This window comes from Brienomyrus brachyistius, chromosome 24 (assembly GCF_023856365.1).
Source record: "Brienomyrus brachyistius isolate T26 chromosome 24, BBRACH_0.4, whole genome shotgun sequence".
In the NCBI taxonomy this organism is placed as follows: Eukaryota; Metazoa; Chordata; class Actinopteri; order Osteoglossiformes; family Mormyridae; genus Brienomyrus; species Brienomyrus brachyistius.
The window spans coordinates 9,440,995-9,466,902 of NC_064556.1; the positions used below are offsets into that span (position 1 = coordinate 9,440,995).

General features: G+C 43.5%; 1 long non-coding RNA gene across 1 annotated transcript in view; it reads right to left on the reverse strand.

Annotated features, from left to right (window-relative positions):
* The window catches only part of LOC125719855 (uncharacterized), a 351,742-nt gene that overhangs the window by 308,521 nt on the left and 17,313 nt on the right, over nucleotides 1-25,908 (reverse strand). The gene's annotated exons all lie outside the window — the stretch shown is intronic.

A 25,908-nucleotide genomic window follows, 5' to 3' on the forward strand; every position in this document is an offset into this window, starting at 1 on the left:
CTGTCCTGTTTCACCAGACGACTATGGAATCCTCAAGATAACTTAAATCATTTTGTTAGTGGTTTCACAAAGATTGTAGAATAAGTCAGTTTGCATTCTACACATGGTTATGATGAACAGTAAATGTGCTGTTTTCGTTACAGAGTGCAAACTCAATTTTCAGTTTGCGAAACGTCTCAAATGGTTGAAGCGCCGCTCTTTCGCAACGTTATAGGGATTTTTAGTGAGGCAAGACAGCGAAAATCACACAGTCATTTTTTTAAGCCTTGCTTGCATTTTTATGGCAATGAAAAGCACTCAGTTGCATTCAGTATTATGTCATCTTTTGAAAACCATCAGAGGTTGCTGACTGAATGCAAAGCGACTTCATGCGAGAAGATAAAACTTAGAAATGGGAAACTTGTGGAGGGCAAACATTCATCTATATATTTATTTAATATGGTATTTATACAACAGTGTTTGCAGTATTAAACAACAAAATCGGTTAATGAAAATGTCAAGCAGTAACCATCTTAAATATCATATTTGGAGGAGCCAGATACTAAAGGGTCATTTATATTTTACACAGAAATGCACACTTAACAAACAGCCCCTATGCCTATATAAATGCGGATCACGAGGCCCGCTCTCTTTCCCGATGCGCCAGCCTACATGCGGTTGTCTAGCAGCTACATCTGACTATCTGCTCCTCTCCGTACACATTGACTAAGACTGTGTACCATAAAACAGTTTATAGGTGTGTAAGCGTGAAGATTCCTGCAGATCTCTGGAAAGGTGCCGTCGAGTTTTTTTTTTTTTTTTTGCGAGAACGACATACTGTGCTGCCTTTGACCTTCTGCTCAGTCGCACACTGGGTATTTGTAAGGGGAGCCTGGAAGCGCGGTGTGAGCGTATAAAATAAGCAGCCTCCGAAGCGCTTCTGTCATGGAATACGGCTTACGAGATCCTGGCCTAATATATAATGTGTAATGCGAGTTCGTGTACACCTCCAGATACGAAGCGGTTGCCCAGCGCCTTTCCCGTGCCTTATTTATATTTTTAAAAATCCTCCTATCTGTCCATTCAACCATCCATCCATCCATCCATCCATCCATTTCCCATGCCAGATAGTCCTATATATGTTAAAAAACGGGTGGAATATTAAATCTACCAAAACCAGGTCTGCTTAGTCCGATTTATCCGTAAGAATGATTTATTTTATATATTTATCGCACACATTAGCCGCAATTCCAAAGTAAAATGTAACCCGATTAAACGCGTATGTTGGTGATATCACAAGTATAGGCCTACAAGCCACAAATTATACATAGCATCATACAATTCCAAAAAGTGCATTTCAGGGTTTTTTTTTTCAACGTGAAAAAAATGCCATGTAATCTTTACCTATCGACAAGAAAATTAATATTTACATATTGACTAAACGCAAATCGTATCGTGCTCCTGATTTACAAGAAGTAATAACTGAATCGTGCAACATATATAGTGTGATTATGTAATATTATGGACTGCTGTATACTATTTAAGTTTTAACCTTAATTATGTAACCGCTAAGTTTTGATAACATGTTAAGCAATAATTACCACTGAATAGTTTGAGAGGCTCATTCACGTCACGCTGTGCAGGGAGTAGTAACATTTATATGTGATTATTTAATTTCCTCTTACATGACTATAAATTTTGGGATTGAATTATTATTTAATTATTATTAGTTAAGTGACCGAATTGTTCAGCGTTTAGTTTAAGAAGTCTCTATAACTTAAATTAATTAGCAACTTACAACTATATAATCGTTGTCTTACTGCAGGACCGAAGTTCCTTTTAAATTAAACCAGTCGTTATTGTATTACAGCCCATAATAGTATTCCATAAACTTTAAGCAGCTGTAGCAATGGATGTGGCCAGTATTACGAAGGCAAAGAAACGTTTTATTGAGCCAAAGAAACATTTTACCTTGCAATGAAAACACGGGAAATTGAAATAGAAAAGCTTCGCAACTTTAGCGGTTAGTTTTTGCGTGGGGGAGTTTAAGGATTTATTGTATAATGATGTAAATTAGGTGCGACTTACTCCATCTGTCATATATAATATTGGGTTATTCTCAATCATTTAATCCAAACTCAATCACTATTAAATATTCAGAATTTAGCTGAAATGTACTGAAATTTACGTATAGGGCATAGGGCACTTGAATGAGGATGTTAATTTCACCTGTAATTTACAAGTCAGGTGCTGAATATTCAATGAACCTTAAGGAGAATAATACAGGATACGCTCCTCAGAAAGTTCCATTAGGACCTGCCCCAAGGCCGCTGTGACTGAAAAAAAGACCGAACAATAGCATTGTCATGTACCTTGAATCAAAGGACCTTAGACCACAGCCATTCGGGCACATTTCGTTGCGTATTTCACTTGTAAAAAGTTGAATACTTTGCAATATACTTCTCTGGGTCAAATCTTCATCACAATGTTTTGGTTTCGTATAGGGTGACAGTTTAAATTCGCTTTCAAGTGTAAAAGTTAACAGAGAGCAAGATCAACAGCAGCTCAGCTCTCGCCCGAAAGCCCGTCCATCCCCCTCAGAACTATGCAGACCCTACAAGTAAGATGCACCGCGTCAATACTGACTTATACTGACTGACAGCAAACTATACCTAAATAATCAATATATGGATAGAGCAGTGTATATACCGATTCCACGTTTGTCGCCATTCACAATTTCCCCACCTTTGATAGATAGATAAATGAATTTGCTATAGGTAAACGTAGATATGCTAAATGACATATATATTTCATGAATGAATTCCACACATTCTTTCAACAGGACAAGTGGTTCCTAAATCCTTATCTGTTGACGCACTGAAGGTAGTATAACATGTTGGAAGATCATAGCATTAAGTCTGCGAGTTAATGTCAAGCTGCTATTAAATTAGATTTATGAGCTGCGTCTTTTCTGGTTTGGGACTCATCAAGTCCCTCGTGTTCATCTGTTGCTTACGTGTGTTTTAGTTAGTATTGTAACATTCTCTCAACCTTTTGGCATTACATTGTTATTAATGCGAAATTAAAAGTCAACTTAGTACTAATGTTACTTCCTTTAACGACAGTTAATGTCGGGAAGATTTTAATGCTCAGCTACAGCAATTTTAATTCTTTATCATAAGAAAATGTGTCTTTAAGGATTTATCCTCAAACCTGGCAGGCGAGGGTGAGTTAATGTGTCCCTAGAGTGTAAGTTACAGCGGTAACGCCTTATTCAGCGAAGCAGATGTTGTCCAATGGTAATTCAGCTCTTCACAATGTTGATCGTCTTATTCAGTCCCATTGAAAGACTTATTTTAAAGCAATTGACATTTTTTGGCACTTCACCGATATAGATGCACCCCTCACGACTTTCACTTCTAAAGCTATCGTTAAGGTGACCTTATTTGGGTTAGTAAGTCTAGACTAATTGCTGACACGATCTGATGAGGTACTTCAAGCGTTGAACGTCACTGGACGTGAATGGCTTTGCCAGTCATCGATAACGTGCTCAAGCAAGGTCAAGACTGAAACACAGTTAAATTTGCCTCTAACTTTCACGTTAGCTATCGAACATGTGTTAATTAATTATGAGTTTTCAGAAAATTAAAGACACAAGTGATACTCCGTTAAATTAGGTGATCAAACGGCAGGTATTACGCAAAAGCTGAAATAATTAGCCCTGTCACACACCGCTTAGGATCAGTCTCATTTATCTATTTTCGTCCTTTTTGTAAACTGCGACGGCCAATGATTTTTATTTCGTACGCATTAAAAGCAAATCTAAACGTGTATTTTACCTAGGGAAACGCGGACGATTAGATAGTTGTTCGAAAATCTTGTATCACTGAAGCTTCTGCTGGTAAGTTTGCAAATGAATAGCCATTCTGCATCTTTTGTTGTTTGCCCCTACAAATTTCCCACTGAGTGCCTAGCCTCAAGGGACAATTAAAAGTACAGATCAGTGCTTTACAAGAACCTCATCCCTTTTGATTAGGGCCCAGTGAATATGCAGGACTGAAGAAAAAAATGAATGAACTAATGAATGAACTAGGGGAAATGAATATCCAAAGCTCTTTGGCAGAACTGAAGGATCTGTAAAACATTGCTTTTAGAATCCAAAGATTAGTTTAGTAATTACTGACAAGGCTATTTATCCATAAGATCTAATATAATCTCGAAAAAAAGCTCTTTGAACTTTGCAGCTTTATCCTGGGAATGCCTAAAATGAAGCATTAATTCTACATTAACACGTTTTTATAATATAATTTCAAAATGCATCCAAAAGAGGTTTGTGCAGAGGATGACAGGCTGACCAATCAAAGCGTTTTCACTCTCACAAACTCACAGATGCCCCAACAGCAAGAAAAGCTCATCTTTTAAAAAGCTGGCGAAAACGCGATGGTTCTTGTAGAGTACGTTTTTACACAAGTTCAGCACGTGCCTGTCAACCTAAAATAATATCCCGCGTAACTTTAGCACAATCACGCACGCAACTTTTTTTCTAAATGGAAGCAAGCTGCAAATTGCAAAAATGTTCATTTAAAATGTATCACCCAACAACAATAAAATCTAAAGTAAATGTGGGGATTCATTTAAATGTTTTACTGGAGCTTTCAAATCTTTGGCGTCATAAGTACACATATCGCATAAAACAAAATGGATAAACATTTTTTTTGGCTGATGTACGAAGTGAAGTATTTGGCCTACAGCTAAAAAAGACAGACTTGATTAATTTGTCATCTTATAGGTCTAACCTCCACCTGTGTCTTTATTTGGTGATCACTGCACTAAGTTCTTAATCTACAAGCTTCTTAAGGAGGCTGTAGATTTATCCATCTTAAATGGGCCCAGACAGAGCTTTGAGGTTTAATTGAATAATGATTGAACAACAACTTTAAATCTCTGCAGAGCACCCTTCATGCGTCCAGTATATTTAGAGTGTTAATTAGACAGACCAAAGCCACAAAGGCCCTTTCCATTCAGGAAGCTGATGTGCTGATGGCCTGCCACTGTACGGCACTGCCACTGTACTGCACATTCGGACCATACTTTGCAGCCAGCAAGTGATTCCAGTGCACTTTCCATGGTGTTTACTCAAAAAAAATAAAGCTGTTTATAAACACCAACACATTTTTGTTAAAAACATTTATTTTCCTTTCGTTTGATCTCGTGTTTCATGCCTGGGCTCTACAAAAACGTTCGGCAACTTACTTTATCCGCAATATGGGCAAATATTTTGCTTCCATCATTTTCGCCGTGAAAATATGGTTTAAGAAAATAGAACTAAGAAAATAAAAATTCTGTGGGCGTTTGGTGGCCTCTTGCATAACTGGTGTGCAACAATGTATATATTGTCTTAAGCGGAGAAGTTTCTAGCTATTGAAAAATCAGGGGATCGAGCTTTTTTTTTTTGAAGGAAGATTGGCATGGGGGCTAAAATATTCAGGGCTATAACCCCAAGTGACCGGACCTAACGACGCTCATGGTCTGAAGCATATTTCAGTGTCGTAACGATTTTGTTTTAAAATCTATAACTGTGAGCCTCATAGAAAAAGCACTGTTTTAAGAAGTAGGGGTGCATTTGAATGGTTCTCATTCCAGGTAAAATAGCTTGGGGCCTGCATATGTACACGAGAGCAAGTATGTTTTATGGAAATATCTTTGCAAGAAAACAGAAGTGTAAACAGAACACAGCAGTTCTGCAGTCAAGGCCAACAAGATGAATGATGGGAGTCACACGGTTGTGTGTTCAAAGTGCATGAAACTACTCGCATAATCAGAGGCTGTGGGCAATTCAGAGATGCCACATCACTTAGTTTAAAGTTGTTTAAAGTTGGATGGATGGATGGATGGATGGATGAGAAATATTGTACTCTTCCACAAGAACAGATTAAAATAAAAATATCCCAATTTTCTGCTTTACTTTTACAAATTACTTGAGCGGGACGATCACTTTCAAACATTTTCTCATGACGAGAATGACCGAAACTCGGCTCACTCTGGAATCCGTCATCGTTCTTCATCGAAACTGCCATCCAATTCTGAGAAGTTTGGATAGCTGGTGACTGACTGTCGTGGGGGGGGCAGGGGGGAGGCCCCAAGTTTTGAGAGGGTAAGCGTGTGACATACCACATAGAGTGTGAAACAGATGCAGAGGTATTTCCTTGGACGCGACGGGTCCATCCCTGCAGCCAGCTGATGAGCTGATCGATATGTCATAATAAGAGTGTAAGGATGTAGCTGCTGCCCTCAGTGATCTGCCGTAGGCCTGATCAGTATCTCACTGGGGGAACTGGGAGCTGTGCTGCGTCCCCTGGAACCGAATGAGCAGCTCACCGTAACTCTGACACTCAGAGCTGAGCGTTTCCACAGCTCGGACGGTTTGGCCGAGCGGGACGACGCAGCTGCTATCGGAAAATCACCACGGTCACCTTTCCGAGGTTCTTCATTCTTCTTCAGTTCACCTTCAGGTTGTCTTCGACTTCGTGAACACTGACGGAAACCCAACGCTACTGCTAACCAAACCTCGCTCATGTTGCCGTGCTTTCTGACTAACTGGTAAATGGAAAGGCTGGGGGGGGGGGGGGCTCGGTCCGGCTAAGCTCCCGCTAAAACGTCATGTCGAAGCAGACGGGATCTCACTGCAGCTTATCTATGACTGTATAGCCTATTACACTTTACTTTATAAAACATCTCCTAAGCACGTCGACCACGAAATGATTACTATGCATATAATACGAAGGAAAACGGCTTATATAATAAGGTTATAAATGCTCTCTTCGTGACACAGAGAACTGTGCACATTTCCAGCGGTAATGCATTATTCATTATTCTGCCATAGCAGCTTAGGGTGTGTTACTGTCACACATTATAGACACTCCGTCACACATTTAAACATGAATCTGAGGTATTACGGAGGTAACAGCCCGTTTAAATACACCGAGACGATGCCAGGTCTGTTTCTGGAGACGTTTACTATAGTGTTGTTTATATGTAAAAATGCATACCCCAGTATATCCCTATCCATACATACCTCCCGGTGGGACCTTTGACGGAATATTCAGTGCTTCGGCTCAGGATCAATGAACAATCAGCAGCCGTCTTCACATTTAATAGGGGGGATGCTCTGTGAGTAGAGAAAGACGTGTGTGCAGCCCGCAAAGGAGGACACAGCGCAGAGGAAGAAGCGCTGTCTGCACCCAGAAGTCGGCATAAACATTCTGCTCCGTCTCAGCTATACTTGCGCCCTGCCAAGGTTCACAAACACTAATCTTTAGAATCGCTGGCAAGGAATGAAAAAGAAAACGAACGTGTTAGAAATTACCTGCATATATTACTACTACTATTCATGTTTCTGATCACAACAATGATGAGGAGGATGATGGTTATTCATTACATGACAGCTATGCATTACAGGTAAACAATGAATCGACGTTGTTACATGACTTATGGTTCTTCTCTCTGCTTCCCAGGCTCAGCCGGGAAGACATCAGGTTATTAACGACTCACTATGCCGGAGCCTGAACCTCTCATTTGAAGTGAGGCTGAGGACAACCTCAGTCATTAAACAGCTCACTCTCAACTGTAAATAGTGTAATATACAACGACCTTCATTAAAATCATAAGATCGAACTGCGTTCGGTTCAGCCGAGAAATGCTTTGTGTGTGTGTGTGTGTGTGTGTGTGTGTGTGTGTGTGTGTGTGTGTGTGTGTGTGTGTGTGTGTGTGTGTGTGTGTGTGTGTGGAGGCGGGGGTCTGCTTCGTTATCCGTCATCACCGACGTTTGTTTTTTAATTGCGCTTGATTAAGCTGATCTACACAAATCAGAAAGCTTAACCTGAATAAAAACGCTAATTTCATTGTACCCTTATATACACACACATACACGGGTGATTGGAAGATCGCAGGTTCGAAGAGTCTGCTGTCACAATCTGTTACAAATGTGTGGGAATGGCGGCGTAGCAGGGCCCGGGTCATGGGGCCTCACTGAAACGAATCAGCACTTCACCGAATGTCCCTCCGCTAAAGTCACTGGAGTTATTTAGAGCATATATCACAATCAAAAGGTCCATTAAACCTTGCAAAGTAAATGCTGCACTTCCTTGACACGTCATTATCTAAACGGCAACACAGATAAATGCCGATAATCTCTGTTACTTTGTTACTAATCAACTGTTTTGACACAAGCAACCGCCAGCACCTACATTTTTACGCAATGCGTAATATGCATAACTAATAGTAATGGGTAACGTGTCTGGCAAGAAGCTAATCAACATAGAAATAAATGCCAAATTCTGTCCACGTTTGTACCTTTATTCCAGTGCGATTTTTTGGTTGTTACCTAAATAAGGTGAAACCTAGGACAATCACACTCAAGTAGGCTGGTTGTCCGAGTCAGTGAAGTGTGAAATTGCCACAGCAGACAGCCCAGATAATGGCACAGAAGGAGACTAATGCTCTCGCTACATTCACCGAACATTCTTATAATGGCTAAATTAGGAGTGGGAAAAAAAAATGGATTTCCTTAAACTCAGCTCATTTTTATGCAGCTGTTTTCCACTCCTACATTTTCATTTTGTGATTTTTCTTTTTCTCAATAACGTTCCTCGTTCTCTCTTTTGTTCCGTTTGCATATTTCATTAAGACCGTTCCCAAACTTAGACTAGGATTATATCTGATGCACTTGAGCAAGCATCTTAAAATGAGGCAAACAGGATCAGTAGCCAGGATGCAGGAACGATCAGAATGTATATGATTCTGAGACGAAGGGCCCTTTTGCACTGGGAAAGCAGCGCTGTTCATAACTCAGTCAGATGGGGCAGCAGAATGCTTAATAATGGCAATTTACGAACAACTGGAATTCGATCATGTCGTCCTTCCCCATCGTCAGCACCCTCAGGTTGTTTTAGGCAACCTGTTGGGTTTTGACATCTTTGTGTGATTCCTTGTTGCCTCACCTATATACATTATAAAAGTATCAGCGTTCTGGTCAGCCCCCAAACCCCCCACTGCCAACAAACCCAACTGCACCTTTGCGACATAAGACTCCACACCAAGCATTGGGATCATTTCCCCCCCCACGTCTCCCCGTGATTAAATTCCTCCCATTGTTAATTCCAGCGATGGCCGTTAAGCTCACATGGCTTTATTTTTAAATCATTCGCGTTTCAATTATGATTGCGTACCGTTTGTTTGAAAATCTTTGATACAGCCTTCCATTGTGATTCTTTTATTACAAACATTTACAGTTAAGTTCTGCTTAAGCTGTGCGCTTTGTGTCTTAAATCTAAGTCTTTTTAATTTGATAGAAAATAAATGAGCCACGACTGTTATCTGAATATCTACCAACAGACTACAGCAGTACAGCAGCTGTCTTTCTAATAGGTGCAGTAATCATTTCGTTTACTAATGTGCCGTTGGATTCATTCAAGGTCAGCGAAGACTCAGCAGTACATCCGATTCAGCGCAGTTATGTTTGTCAGGCCGCAGTCCCACTTCTATTTTACACATCTAACCCTAACCCTAAATAGCTTCCCCAATTCACCGACTCCCTCCTTAACCCACGTGGCGGATCCTGAATATTCTGGGGAATAATAATTCTGATGGTCGAGATTTGACTCTATCCATACATTTTTTTCTGAGCAGTTCAGAAATTTACTCAAGTACTTCCTTAGCCTGCGACATAAGTTTCTCTCCAGAACCATTTCGCTTCGTAGTATCTCCTCTGATGTGAGTCATAACGCATAGCATTTACAATTAAACTGTTCTGATTGCTCTCAGCTTCCCTCACAAAATGACATACTTAGCAACTGCTTACTAATCCTCAAAGACAAGGAATCAAAGCCATACATATAGGGGATTACGCAGACACCGCAGGACAAATAAATATTTTAAATATCTGCAAAATACAGTTTTAGTTTTAAGTGGTGCATTTTAATGCGCAAACGCATAGGCAAAAATATTGCATCAGTATCAGTAACAGCCATGTTGCACCCCGGCACAATAACAAGTCTGTTCTCTACACCAGGGCTGTACGTTTAAGGACATTGCTAAGAACATCTGTAAAACATTCCAAGAATATGCCCAAATGCACGCCAAGCAGAAATAAAATTCTGCGCAGATTCTAATTAGTTTTTTTCCTCCAAAATTTATTAACGACAAGTACTGACAGACGTTGTAAGAATGCGTACTATAAATTTATTTATTGTTATTATTGTTGTTATTGCTATTATTACTAAGAAGAAGAATAGAGAAAGTGTTTAGATCCATCCATCCATCCATCCAAGCAAATTTCAGTTCACGGTGAGATCCCATTGAGAAAACGGGACAGATGCCAAATTCAAAGTCTAGATTGGAAGTTTAGCAACTGGAAAGATGTTTTACCAAGCAACACAGTTACCTAGGCGACATCCAGGGCTGTCCTGCTGTCCTTCATCATTCACATATACGTCCAGACGATGTGTATCGTCACCAAAGAGTGGAAGAATGACAGGCTCACCGTTACCAAAGGCAGTCTTTGCGTTTGCACCGCTTGCTGCCGCAGTACACTTACATTAAGCCAAGCCGCACAGCCCCCCTCAGCCCGGACATGTAACCTGCGTTTCTCGACAGACGAGGACAGGGTTACAGTGTTATGTCGTGGGCGCAGAGAGGCCATGGAGCGAGGCCGAGCTCGCCTGCAGCCTCACTTTAAGGCCCACTGATGGAATCTTATTACGCCCCTTGTCCTGTCAGCCTGCTGCCTTTTCATATCGGCCCATCAGAGGCCTAGCAGGTCCGGGTCGGACTCCGCGCGCTCCGTCATTAGGCCTGTCATCTCCGGCTCCCGCAGTCACACTCCAGCTATTTTCTCAGAAAATGGTGCCCAATTAAAAGTAATCAGAGGCTGATAAGCGCAAAGCTTTTCTACCCCAGTGCATTTTCATCTTTTTTTTCCTGGCCTGCCTTTTCAAAATTCTCCTCTTTAAAAAAATTATTAATTCGGGACATCTTGAGTGCTCCTAGATTAGCATTTTAAAAAAGGGCCCAGTTTCTGTTATTTTCCTCAATCATTTATTTATTTAAATGTCACCGGAGGTGTGAGTGGGAGGGGCAGGCTACACATCACAGGAGCAGATCCCATAAAGCCACGGTACCCTTTAAGTTCATGTTCCTTTGCGTAATATTTTGCCGATTTTTAAGCTGATTTAACAATAGAGTGGGATCATTTATTATAGCTTTTCATAGCTAATCATTCAAAACACTCGTATTTCCTGAATTCCATCGTGTGATCGTCATGTTTACTCTGGTTTGCCAAAGTACCAAAATACATTAAAAATTAAATCGTGAACAATTGAAAACGTAAGAGTTACATTTGTGCCATTTGTATATGTGCATGTGAGTCTTTATTTCACAATTTGAATAAATAAGTCACGTTTCCCAGCATTGTAACGCAGACTGTAGTGAACAGATAACCTCAATCATTATTGTTTGGGAAAATACAAAATTACTAGTATTTACACCCCGATAACGATGGTGCTTCATGCTCAGTACCGACACAAGCTGATTTCAAAGAAATACTTTGAACCACATTTATAGGGAAACATCATCGCGTCAATATTTCTGGGGGGAGTTTGAAAATAGTGACTTTAGTGGAAGACACACTGTCAGGTTGACGTATCACTCACTGTCGATGATGACCATTCAGAACACAAGGCATGCCCCCCCCACCCCCCCCCCCCAGAGCAGATACCCCAATATTGCAGTCCAAGAACCCGTGGAAACCGATCTCAGTGAGAACCAGCCGTCCCAGTCTAGCGACGTCCCTGACAGTTACCAGGGGTCACCGGCACATCATACGGGCCCCCCACCCTGTATTTTTTTGGGATAGACGCGTCGGTGCCACTCAAAGTTCCAAACGCACCCGACACACGCAGAGATCCGACGGACCTGACGCGCATCGCTGGGTGCTGATCCTTCTCACGGCAGCGCTGTCGATTACGGGACGCACTTTCTGCCAGCATCAGGAATCATCTCTCGTTTATGCATCATGAAAGCCAGAGAGAGAACATACAGTGCAGATGTTGAGCTTTTTGAGGAATGGTGGGTGATGCGCGTCCTCACAACCCGCTCTGCATGGTCTAGGGAGATCATTAAACATCCTACGTGGGCATTTAGAAATTCACAAATAGATCTTCACACATATTTACTTCTTTTCGGGTTAGAAATATGGCTTCTTAAGGATTATTTTATTTCTAAGACCGCTCTTGAGAATGGCATCCCAGCCTCAAAAGGTAAAGAGGCCCCTATTTTTAAACAGCTTGTGTTTGAGTAATGTGATTTACACAAAACGATGTTAAAGCTCTACTTCTTTATACAAGATAAACAAAAAAACAAGTGAAAAGGCTACGTTCATGAATAGAGACGCACGGTGTTCCGATGCCGCGTAGCCTGTTAGCAATAGCTGACTAAATCCCGTCAAAGAAAAGTGATTTATCTGCCTCAATCCACACTGACCCCTGACCTTCAGTGAAGTGCTTGTCACTCTGCCGTGTGCGTCACCATCCGAACAATCACGTCTCACAGGAACAACTGATACGATCCCAGAAATTCTTTTCCATGTCTTTCCCGATAAATATACGTGAGACGGGTTCCAATGCTCTGGATTGTCCTTAATCATTACTACATATTGTTTGTTTCATACAGAAATGCACATAACACATAAATTAGCACCTTTCCAACTTGTAGAAACACTTAAAGAAAAAGACTACTGAGTATAGTATGAGAGACATAAATAAATTAAAATCTAAGGGAAAAATCCGAAACTTTTCAAAATACTGGCTGAAATTGTGTTTGTTTTGTGTTTTGTTTGGGTGCTGTGTTTCGGTGTTGTTCTTCTGAAGTGGCAGTAGCGGCCCGGTCCAAACAAAAGGTGACAGCCAGTCAAAACAATCCTCGTTACCGCAGAAGAAGTGGCAAGCTCCAGGGAAGAGGCTCTTTTCATGTGCCCTCGATGCGGTAAGGCGATCCTCGCAAACAATGCAGGACACTCCGAGAGGCCATCCTTGGCAAACAGTCAAAGGCAGCGTGACCCCCGCCCCTGACCCAGCCGCGCCATTTGGATGCGTTCCACATGCTGCTGCTTTTATGCTGAACCGGGGTCGCTTTACGCTATATCGCAATGACCGCAAACACCACAATGACCGCACACACCACAAACACGCCTTTCCTCTGAGTAACTCGCTAACATTTCCCTCTAGCTTTAGTCTCAGTCTTTTGTACTTCGTGTGCATTATCTGCTCAATCATGCATTTTGACACGACACACACATACAGCACATTAACCATTTCCGGTTGTGTACTGTTGAATGTTTATGAGTAGGATATTCAGGAAATTGCATGTATTGTATTTGTCCTGCAGAAGCATGTCGGCCAACGTACAGCTCTGGAGTAAATTAAGAGATCGCGCCATATTTTTTTTTAAAAAACTGCATTTTTAAATCCTGGTTTAATCCTGGTTCTGCCGGCAGAAGGCTACACTGAGAGGCAGGCTGCTTCCAGGCTCGAAGTTCCTAAGACAGCAGTACACAAGAACAAGGTGAAGCAGGAGACACTGGGAACGAGCAGAAACCAGCCAGGTAGAGGGAGGAAGCGACTGTCTAACGCCAGGGATGACCATCAACTTATCTGGCAGTGCCTCATAAATCAGAGGATGACCTCAATGACCTTCAAAAAGAATGGGAAACATTAAGTGGTGTGAAGTCCACTGCTAGGATAGTTCATAACAGGCTCCTAGAAGCAGGACTGAAGACCCATAAAGCAAAGAAGCAGCACTTCACTAATGAGAGACAGGGAAGAGCCAGCCTGTAATTTGCAAAAACAAAAAAAAAAACGCATATTTTACACAGACACACAAGCATACATTGAGAAATGAGTGAAACTGAAAAATTTTGCTGTGGTCTCTTAACTTTTTCAATACATTTAAAATATTCAATACTAATACAGATGTGTATTAAGTTTCTCTTATCTTAAGTCATCCTGGTGTAACTAATTCACTTGCATCACAACTTTCAATTTATCTCTATCAAACACCAAAGGTTTCAGGCCTTACTGTCTATTTTACCGGATGACGCAACAAAACATGAAACCCGTGGCAAAATAAGGGCAACTTTAATTGGTGTATTACTTTAGCTATAATGGTATTATAGCAACACTGGTATATTATTTAATAACAAATGCAAACATTTAAATACTATTTAAATTTCATATATGTCAAAGATAAATTTGGGGAGTTGGCATTCTGTTCTGAGGTCGGTGTTTTGTGTTTATACATTTTTATTTTGGCATGTTATAAACCTACAGTAGCATAACACTATCTTAAAAACGTAAATTATTAAAATCAATGTCATCTAATTGCTACAGGAACTAGTTTTTGCTTAAAAGGGAATGCTTACTTTCTGATTAAAATTCTATTAACCTGAACATTCACTTAAACTGAACATGCAAGCATCAAACATAAAATCATGTTCCATTCAAATTTGTACTATCAATTATGAAATGTTGATTATTATTTTGAGAGCACTAAGGCTGACAGACATAGACTTCATCCCACAGCCATAAATTCTGGATCAGAATGATCCATGTGACAGTATTAGATTATTAATACAGTAAGCAGACCTAATTAAATTTATTTGTAATTAGCTTAACCAAAAACCATGTCTCGGGTAAACCACTGCAAACAAGCCATTAAGTATTTAGTGCCAATCGCATCTCTTCTCTCCGTCAAATAAAAATGCTTCTAATTGCATACAAAATATGCACGTGCAGAATTAGCCTTCGTGCAGCTTGTTGAGTGTGGACGTGAACATTAACGATAATCCTGCGGAACGTAACATTTAGTCGGCTATCATTTATCGATACTTAGCCGCTTTGGGGGTGGGGGGGGGGTGGCTGCCTGACGGTCTCCCCCAAGCTGGCGGCGGCTTCAACTGGGAGATCCTCATCATTTGTTTTTGTTTATTCATCCTTAAGCACAGACGCGAGTTTGTTACTCCGCGTTTTCGTCAAGCTGAGTGTGTTAATGCTCTTTCAATTAAGGACAGATAACATTCTTTAGCGTGCTTGTGGCATTTGAGCATTGCAAGTTATATACAGAGCACGGCGATAATTCTGCTAGCTAAACGGACGGAGAAAATCAGTCAAAGACAAAGTGGATTTTTTTTTCCATTATCGGTTGCCGGGGCCTCCTCCTTTCTCTCGTACTGCTACCTTTCCTCGTTTCTTCCCTTTAGTCTTCCAGCCTTTTGAAACATGTGGTCAGCTGTTAGGCCTCCATGTGGGCGGATGATCAAAGGCTGGACCCGACAATAATTGTCCCCCAGTGAAGCCTCGCTCTGCTTGGGATCGGGGACCCAGCAGGTGGGGGCGTACGGGCATGAGAACAGGCCGAGAGGCGAGCGGGGCGCAAGAGGCCCAACCCGCCAGAAATAAAGACTTCCTACGGGCTGTGCTCTGACAACAGCGCTGCGCGGGGAAGACTAAAAAATGAAAGCAAAAAATGAATGCTTTGGGATAAAGGGGGGAGGGGTGGGGACGAGGGCGAGTAGGAGAAAGGCCGGTCGGCATTAGAGGGCGAGTAGGAGAAAGGCCGGTCGGCATTAGAGGGCGAGTGAAGCAGCTGCTTCAGGGTGCAGCTTCCTAACCAAGGCCATAAAATATTAGGTGACGCTTTATATAAACTGCACCTTCAACATGCATTCATAATGCATTCATAATGCATTCATAAGCAGAAAGTGCATAACATCCTAAAATACATTAAAATTAATAACAAACTACCATATTATATGATTATCTTTGTTATTAACATATAATCTTTGTTGTTAATGTATATTAAAGCTAGAATGTTAAGGTATATTTATATGCTGTTATGAATGTTCTATGAATGCATTATGAAGGTGCTATGAATGTTCTACGAATGCATTATTAATGCCAATGTAATGTAAAGTCAATGTAAAGCGCTACCAAATATTCTTTCATTTCTGTTCGAAATTACCCATCAGCCACAACTCGGTAACGGACCAGCGCACGGCCACACCAGCACGCTCCTTAACCGTCTGCGGAGGAGGAGATGTAAACACTCAGGCTGACTGCGTTCCTCTCCACTACGCAGAGTGATACACCAGCACAGAGAGACAGAGGCTTGCAGGCGGGGGGCCGGCCAGGATTTACCTGCCGCCTGTAAAGGGGCTGTGAGCCTCGGCAGCCCCGGCCACTCCGCATGTGTGTGAGAGCCCTCGACATGCTCTCTGCTGCTCCGTGTCATTCTGTTAGCGCAGCACGGGGTCCAAACCAGCCCCCACCCCCTTTGGGCCAGATGGTTTTTTTTTTTTTTTTTTTACTGTCTTGGGTGTATTGCACCTCTGCACTGAGTCCTAGAAATAGGAGAGGGAGGGGCCAGGACAGAAGCACTGGCGATTTCACAGACAAATGGTTCGGGAGGGGGGGGGGGGGGGGGGTAGCAGGCCAACTTGAAAGGATTAAGAAGAATCTTGTGGAATCTTTTCACAGATACTTCAGACTTGTCTGACACCCAACCTTGGCCTCGCCTGATGACCCAGCTCTGGCTGTCCAAGCAGACCTCCTCAGCAGGAGCAGCAGCTAAAACGGCGCGCGAGAGTAAGAGGGGAACTTGAAACCCGGCGTTCCCGCCATCACATGACGGGGGGGGGGGGGGGGGGGGGGGGGAGCGTAAACTGAACGGCATCCACGGATCAACGCTTCAGCCTCAGTCTATATAAGAAAACGAAGTTTAAAGCCAAAGTCATGAAAACGGATTGAAAGCGTGTCCAGACGACCCTTTCAACGCGCCGCGTTTTTCGCTGAAGCACAACATGACGTCACAGCAGCCCTGTGGTGCAACGCGCCCACCTTAAAAAGCCATGCTGCGTCCTCGGGTCCCTCTATGCTAAAAGCCTCAGAGGCTGCAGCCGACAATCAGTTTGGCTGGACGGGCAGCTTGCCCCCATCTCCGCGTCGGCCATCAGCGGCCTAATCCTGCTTTTCTCCTCCCAGCCCGGCGCGATGTTGGGCTGCACCTCCTTCCACACACCCGCTGAGAGGAGGCGCAGACCCCCAACCACCTCGCTGCAGCCACCCCAGCTCGCTTACTGACATCGTCACACATGCACAAATGCTTGGGCTGTTTTTCTGAGGGGACTCAGCATCGACTTGCATATTCGTCATGGTTTTCAACCCCAATGCAAGAGAACTCAAAGCCACTGTCCAAAATTAAGGAAACCGACTTAGAGACCCCAGAATTTTATTCGGCTGTGGCGCCAGCTACTTATTTAATTATCTGATACATTTTGTAACATTTGTAACATATTTGTAACATTTTTCTTTACTGTTTAAACATTAAACATTACCGCCAGTATTCGTGTAGCAATTTTTAAAGTGCAATATCAAAAATGCTACGTTTCCACAACTTTGGTCACTAGTGTGAATAATTTGAAAAGGTAAATAAATAAAAGTAATAAACAATGATAATGCAGGAATTCTTTCATTAACAACAATAAGTTTTTTTTTTTTTTTTTGGGGGGGGGGTGGGGTGGTGGATAAATTTTCAGAATTTGTAACGATGACCCTGCCCTGCTCTGTAAGTTTTACATTCATTCCTTATCTTGTAAGGAGATTATTTAAAAAAAAATAATAATAAATGCCGCCAAGAAGCAAAATTGTGTTTGGGTCACATACTGGCACACATGCACAGGGCAAAGCAGCACACAACAGGCCGCTGTACCAATGTGCTTCTGAGCAAAACTGGCATTAAATTATAGAAGAAATACAATAAAACCGAGATTTATTGCCGAGACAAAGTAGGGAAGCTGATCCCGTCGATCCAGCAATAAAACACTGATTCACGAGTCACAAAAATCCACAGGGAGCCAGAATAATAAAAGAAAAAATGCTACCTCATTTTACGCCAACTCCCTTTACCTATGCAAAGAGTCTTTGCGGATGAGGGCTGCAGAGGTACCAATGTGAAAACAGTGTTTATCGGTTGTACAACTATTCTAACTAAACTTAGAACAACTGCCTTTTTCCTGCGCGGTTTAGTCAATGGGGAAATGCGTTAGAGCAGATAGCGCAGGAAGTCAGAGAGCGACGGAGGGCAGATTGCAGCAGAATGATCTCAGCAGAGACGTGCATGTGACCATGACTGATCCATCTCCACATGGGATCAACGTGGGCGAGTCTCAAAGATGTAGAGACCTTCTATTTACCATTTTGATTTAAAGTTTATGCCAGTATTACAGTTGACAAGCTTGAACCAAAGGTTCGTAGAAAACATGTATAATTTCTTTTGCATTACGGTTCCAATTTTATGTTGTAATGTAGCAGAGGTAAGTATTTAAGTTAGAGCAGCTAAGATACGCTTCAGATGAAGAATCACATCAAACGGATTGTTCAAACAAAAGAATGTCTTTTCATAAACTAAACAGAAAATTGCATATTATGTTTCTAAATATGACTTGCAATTTCAAAGCATACATATTGAGACATACTTTCTAACAAGACCTTTGATCGTGTCGACATCAAAGATAGTTATACTTTATTAAGAGCTCTTAAGTGTCTAAGACCTCAAAGTTTAATCTTTGATTCCCTGAATTTCTGTCACTGTATTGCTTTGCCACATGTCAAGCACTTTTGCTTTGAACGAAACATGTTATTCGTGGGGCGTTACGGGGTACAGAACACCGGCGTGTTTCGTTCCGGGTTTGCGACGGGGACAACACAAGATTCAAATACTTAACAGACAGGAATTTAAGAAGAGTGCTCTCGTAATGTCTGAAATTAACACTGATTTGTTTTCCCGTTTTTCCAAATAAGCCCTCAAAAGCCCTCGGTATTCTCCTTTATCGGGTAAAGAATCTAAAATACTTAACGCTATTCTTCTGCATCCAAAATCTGTTAAAGAGCAAACAAAGCATCAAAACTAGCTGTGAAGTCTTTACCATGTTTATTGTATACACCTCTCGGGAGAAGATCCAGTAAGCCTGTTTTGCCAACGCAGAATGCTAATTATGTGCCACCAACTGTAGTCATACCACAGTATGCAGCAGCATATTATGTAGTATTGTAGTATGCAGAAGTACAGTATGCAGCAGTATAGTATAGCATGTAGCAGTGTAGTATGTAGCACTGTAGTATGTAGCAGTATAGTATCTAGCACTGTTCTTTTTGACACATACTACACTACACCACCGATTTCAAACTTCGATAACAATAAATTACTTCGCCGGTTGTAAAAGCCCATCAGCATTCTTTCGTTTTCACATATCTCTTACGAGACACACACACACAGGTGAGAGCAAAGCTTGGGGTCACAGAGGAGGGTCAGCCGTTTAAGTGGTGCCCCTGCAGTTTTCGGGGTTAAGGACCTCGCTCAAGGGCTCAGCGGTGATATGATCACTCTGCCGGCCACAGGGATCTGAACTGGCGACCTCCCGAACACGGGCGCAGAGTCGTAACCTACAGAGCCGTCCCACTCCCCCCAAAACGCAGACATCCTGATTGCTCATGTCCTTTGACGGTGGCTGCCATCAAACGACTGAGTATTTCACACCAGCCGTACTGAATTTCCTCCTCAAATGCATTTTAAAACAAAACTTAAAATTGGTTCACCACATATAATACAGCGCGGCGCTGGCAAACAGGAGACGGCAGTCCCCTTCGCTAAAAAAATCCACACGTGCTTGTGCGCGTGTACACAAACGCACACTCTGCTCCGCAGAGGAGTAACTAGTTTTGTCTCAAATCACAAGAGACTCTATGAGATTCTGATAGAGGTGTCTGAGGGGAGCAGACAAACGATGTCTCCCGCTGGAAAAAGACGCCGGCCCTGCGCACGTCGCCTCCCCCCGCCGAGCGCTGGGATGGGAGTTTGCAGAACCCCGCTGTCACGGCGGCACCGAGCGCCGCTTTATTTCTTAGAGGTCTCAACCTCCACAAAGAGCGTATTCCTGCGAGAGGCCCACGGAACAAAACGCGGACAAATAGCAGAGCGGCAGAAAATCATCGCCGGATTGCCGCTCTCGGCCCGCAGGAGAATTAAACACAGCGGCCGTGACAGTTAGCGCTGCATCAGCCACTAGGACTCGGATGCGACTCGGCTGTCCCGGACGACACTGATATTTGTGCCCAAATCAAAAGGCGGATGCGTGCACAGAGACAGAGAAAGGAACCTTATTCCGCTATCTCAGTTAAGATGCTGATACAGGCTGCCCGTTTCCCCAATCATGAACCCTGCTGTATATTCTATACCATCCCATACAACGTCCTCAACAAAAGCACTGGTCTCCCAGTGCCAGCCTGCTGAATGACAGCCCCTCCCCCCAATCCCGCATTCCCAACTAACTCCCCCCCCCCCCCCTCCCCAACCCCCAGCCAGTCTCCAAGCTCTAACAGCCTTCTTCAGAAGGCTGCATTTTATTAACGGGGGCCTTTTGGCTCTTGTTAATTGCACTATGATTATCCCTAGACTACTCAAACATTCACACTTTGCTCTCTGCTTTTCTAGTCAATAGTGTGAGGCCTCTGCCAACACCTGGGAGGTGCAGGGGACGCGTGTCAGGTTCGGGGGAGGGTCAGCTGACGGCAGACGGACGTGCCGATTGGGCCTGAGTGCGTCGCTCTTCCATGTTGATACCCACCTGTATCTGTTTATCTGTTGACTTCTTTTTTTTTTTTTTACCCGACTTGGTCTCTTTCCTGAAAAGCCAGAGTGTGAAAAGATTTAAGGGGACAGTGAGACATTAAGGGTTTGATCCAGAGACTGGTTTGAAGTCTTTCATTCATTAATGAAATTACTTTTGCTTGTTTTCAGGAAGTTCTTGTGACATTTTGAATTCGCATTTAAGTTTGTGAGCACACAAGTAATTCGGAACTCCCCGGATACCGTTCAAGAAGGCAGAAAAGCGAAGATGTGCTGAGAACTCAAAGGCTCCATCATTAAAGGGAAAAAAAAAATCATAGAATCTTGTAGCATCCTGCAGGCCTGTTGAAATATTCGACAAATACAGGCTATAGTAATATTATAGTAGTGCAAAGCGTTACCTTGTTTTTCAGTTGATAGTTGTTTGAATCATCAGATCTGTTTAAAATCACCGGTAAACAAAACACGGAGAGGTGTATTTAAATTAAAGACTTCAATACAGGCAAAGAAAAAATAAACTATTATCACGTCTAGGCAGTGTCAGGGAAACATGTCCACAGAATACAGTGTCGGAATTAGCACTAAACTGATTAATCAATAAAATCAGGGACATTGCAAACTGTTTGTAACAGACAAATGGAGCCGCCCTTATTTTGGCATAGTGGAGGAGGGTCATGTAACCACCAGCAAGCTCCGTCACACTGCATGCTGGGAGTTACAGCTCCCCATTTTGCTGGGACGTGATGGTCATCGCCAGCCCCATTGCATGCTGGGAGTTAGAGTTCCCCATTATGCTGGGACGTGACGGTCATCGCTAGCCCCATTGCATGCTGGGAGTTAGAGTTCCCCATTATGCTGGGACGTGACGGTCATCGCTAGCCCCAATTCATGCTGGGAGTTAGAGTTCCCCATTATGCTGGGACGTGACTGTCATCGCCAGCCCTTCTTCCCTTTCCCCGCAATTCTGCTGCTGGGATGAGCAGCAGGGATAATGCAGACGTCCGCTCTCAGTGTCAAAATGCCAAAAAATACCCACTTGTGTGTCCGGGGGCCCAGAAGGCAATCATTAAGGCAGAACTGTGACATTAGAGAATAGCGGCAGCCAATGCATTTTAATACTGAACTAGCAGCACCTACACAAACCCGCAAGTTATGGGAAGTACCTGTCGCTGTTTGACGTCAGACACTGCAATAAAACAGACAGAAAGAGGATCGAGACAAGCTTAAATGTCAAGATTAATGTCTAATGGTTTCAGATTATTGAATCGAACTGAATATAAGTACATAATACAATGTCCTGCAGCGTTAGGAGCAGAAGCCGGAATGGGTGGAGTAAAACACATCATCATCACTAAGATCTAAAGTATAGAGTAGACGGATCATGTGACGCCAGACTTCAGGACAGTTTTCTGTAACAAATCACATTGCGCATCACATAACCAGTGTGTCCCATACAGCCATGTAAATGTCACTCCAGATTCTACTGGACTACAGAGGCTGACCAGGCCAGGTAAACAAGCCAGACTCACCTTCACATTAACTGATGGTCTATAGAAATAATCAGGAATCTCAGCTTTAACCATCGGGCGTCAGTGCTCACTAAAACAGTGCTGGGTAACTCTTTACCTGACCGGTTTTACTAACCAGCCGCTGAAGCACATTGCATAACAGGAAATTCTTGTGATGTACCAAAGAAAAGAAAAAAGAAACTTTGTAGCCTTTTATTGTTCATTGTTTAACTGAAACGTACATTATCACGACAACGTTAGCCAAAATGTTAATCAAAATGCTAAGGGGGGGGGCGGGGGGGGGCAGAGGGGGCAGGGTGAGATTCGGACAGGCAGCTGAACGTCCCGTTACCCGACATTTCAGCCTCGTCTTTAAGTCGTCCAGGGCAGCTGTCCAGTCCCCGACCTTATTCTCACGTAATACCTCAAACAGGCCAAAGTAACATCTTGGCCTCTGCGCTGAACGGCAGTGTATCGCTCGGGGGGCCTCGTCCCATGAAATCCCCTGCTGCACATCTTCAGGGCGATGGCGCCCAGCGGGGCAGGCCAGCGAAAGGGACGGAGGGGATCCGCGCGGCGCGAGACGCGGGCGCTGCCGCTGGCCAGCCACACCATGTGTGCGGGGAGAGCCCGTCCTGGCAGCGGCGAGCGCGGCATGCGTGCCCGGAATGGCAGATGGGCCCGGACAGCTGTAATTACATACCTCTCCACTGATTATGCGCGGTCTGTTACAGAGAGAGGCAGGCCGTACATTTCGCCACACTCGTCTGGGCGGCCAGTCATCGGGGCAAAGCGAGGAGAACAACAGGAAACGCGCCATCACCCGCCCCCCCCCCCCCCCCCGGGAGACTCCCCGACGATCACTCTCGCCACGGCCAAAGCGCGGCTGAACAGATCGACACCCTTCAGGCAACACAGAGGGATTTTAAAAGCGTAGTTTTCGTGTCGTTAAGCTGCTAGCGTTTGCGATATATCTAGCATGTCTAGATCTCGCAATCTGGAGGTATTGCACATTTTTAGCAAAGCCCACCAGCTTGCCAGCAGAGCGGGAAAGTAGAGGAAAAATTTAGAAGACTTTCCTTCATTCACTGGCCGCCTGTTTCATGTTCCCCTCGTGTCGAGTCCCTGCTATGGGACACGCCCCCCTTCCGGGTCACGAACACACCTGTGCACGAGTCAGGGCCCCCAGACTGTGACAGGCGCGCGTTACCACCCGGCCCTGTTCCCTCCTCTGCAGCAGACGATACGGTAGAACACACGCCCAACAGGAACAGTCTGGTTGCCACTGGCAACAATCCAGCCAGTCTGGTGTGGGTGCAGCTGGGACGAACGGCTGCTGGAACGAGCACAGCGGTGCACTTGGGACGGTGCGATGGGAGGAGGGGGGGGGCGTCTGCCAGTGGAGCAGCTTCGCCAACAAACTGCAGATCAGTCACTCAGTCAGAATGTCACTTCACTGCCATCTGAGCCGGGGCCTTGGAGCGAGAAAAGGCGGAATCTCATCTGCTTCTGATTTCAGATGAATACTTCGCCTTTGCAGCACAGCAGGTGAAAAGATGACCCACTGAGCGGTCCAGGCGTGACACACAACTCCTCAGAAGACGCCTGAATGACTGAAATCTAACACAAAACTGCATTTCGCCGCCTTTTCTTAAACACCAACTTCATTTTTCTTCATTTCAGCAGGGTTTTGGACTCCTGTCCAATGAGGGCCATTAATAATAAATGTCTTTGTCATGCTGGCCGTCGCTAACACAGAACACACAGTATCCCAGCTAAAAAAAATGTCCTTCTAGGAATGTTTACAGAATGTTACAATTAAGGTATGGAAACATTCAGAGTGTCCAGTTTTCCTGATGTTCCTAGAACGTTATCCCAGTTCGACAACTAAAAATAATAGTATATAAAAACATACAAAGGGCCCGGTAGGGTACCGGAAAACTGCCGCTTCATACCCCACAGGTCCTGGGCAGTGCATTAGCAGTAAACACATACACAACTTTCATAAAATATCATTTTACTACAAAACAATATTTTAGAAGATTAACTGTGTTAAAAGGATGTTCAGCTAAAAGTGCTATCCTGCTACATTGACCGAACCATTGTAAAAATGTTAAACATGGAAATATCATCCCATTAATCGTACAGTAAGAACACTCCCTGCCAGCTCTGAGAAGACATTTAAGTAACGTTAGCTAAAGTTCTGGGGACGTTCTCTGCTAGCTGCGTTCCCACGGCACGCAGAAACACCATTCCAATCTTTACTCTCTCAAAAGAAAGATCTCCTTTTCAGGGCAAACTAATCTTACTTACTGAAATACTTCTTTTATAAAAAGCCATAATCATAGAGGTTGCAGTCGTCTACATGCCTCCCTGTCTTTTTCCAGTTTTGACAGTCGCGCACCGAGCTACACACCTCAAAGACGGTTCTTCAATAATAATCTGTCGAATCTCTGGCCCCCAGGCGTGTGATTTTGATTACCGCTCTATTGTCAATAGCAAATCGACTCGTATAATTAAACAAAATTTCACATCAATTAAATAAGGGTTGCCCCGGTGATTAGAAGAGCCTCCTAATGGTTTGCCCCCCCGCTTGCCATTCTTCCGCATGACAGAGTTGGAAATAAAGCTTTGTGCTGCAGGTCGGAGTGCCCCCCCAGCAGAGGCGTACGAGACACTTCCACCTCCCATCCTGTGTTTCGTTCAGGTTCAAAGGGGCCTGGTCAATGTTGCGTGTGTATGTGTGTGTGTGTGTATGTGGTGGGGGGGGGGGGGGGGGGGGGGGGGGGCGGCAGAGGTGGGTCCATTTCTCTACTTAGGGCAGCTTATTGAAATGGGAAAAATGAGTATAAACAGGCCATAATCAGCTTTTACGTGACCTCTCATCTGTACACTTGCACGTCTGCAGCCGATGGATGCAAGTCAAGGTCCTGAGCACTGCACACTGCACACCCCCCCCCCCTGGCCCGGTCCACCCAAACCTTCTCCTCATATCATTCCCTGTTTGTTTTGACCAAGCGGATTCACACATCTGACCACCACTTCAACAAAGTAATCAGGGCGACGCGTACAAGACGACTGATGACTATCAGCGACATCGGCACCAGAAGCTAAAGAGAAGCTTCAGGAACAGCCAGATTTGGACATCTGACGCATATTACAGGAGCCTCTGATCCAGGGCGGTTTATCTCAGGACAAAATCCAGGAGAGACTGGCCTCTCTGGGTTCCATTTAGGTCACATTCATTCAAAAATTAATCATAAATTATTCAACAATTCGTTCAAAATAAGCACTCGATTTCTTTAGCTCCTGGCTGCATCTCAAACTCACCTAAACAACCCTAAATGTGTTTATTAAATTGAATGGATGCCAGAGCTTTCATCATAACCAACAGTAATTGGAGCAATTGAAGTTAACCTGGTCCGATGATACCCAACGCAGGACCCCACCTCTACACTTTCCTCCCTGCCTATAGTACTTAAGGCAATACGGGTTCCGTTTATAGAAGGGAAACACAAATGTTACAATGCAGAAAGACCTATATAATCACAGAGATCTGTTGATTAGCAGTGCCTGCGGCAGAGTTCATGTGGCATAGCGATCCTATCGTTGCTAATTTAGCTTATACCGCTGTGTGGATCTCATCCTATTAATTCATGCCGCATATTATGGGCTGGCGAGCAGTACA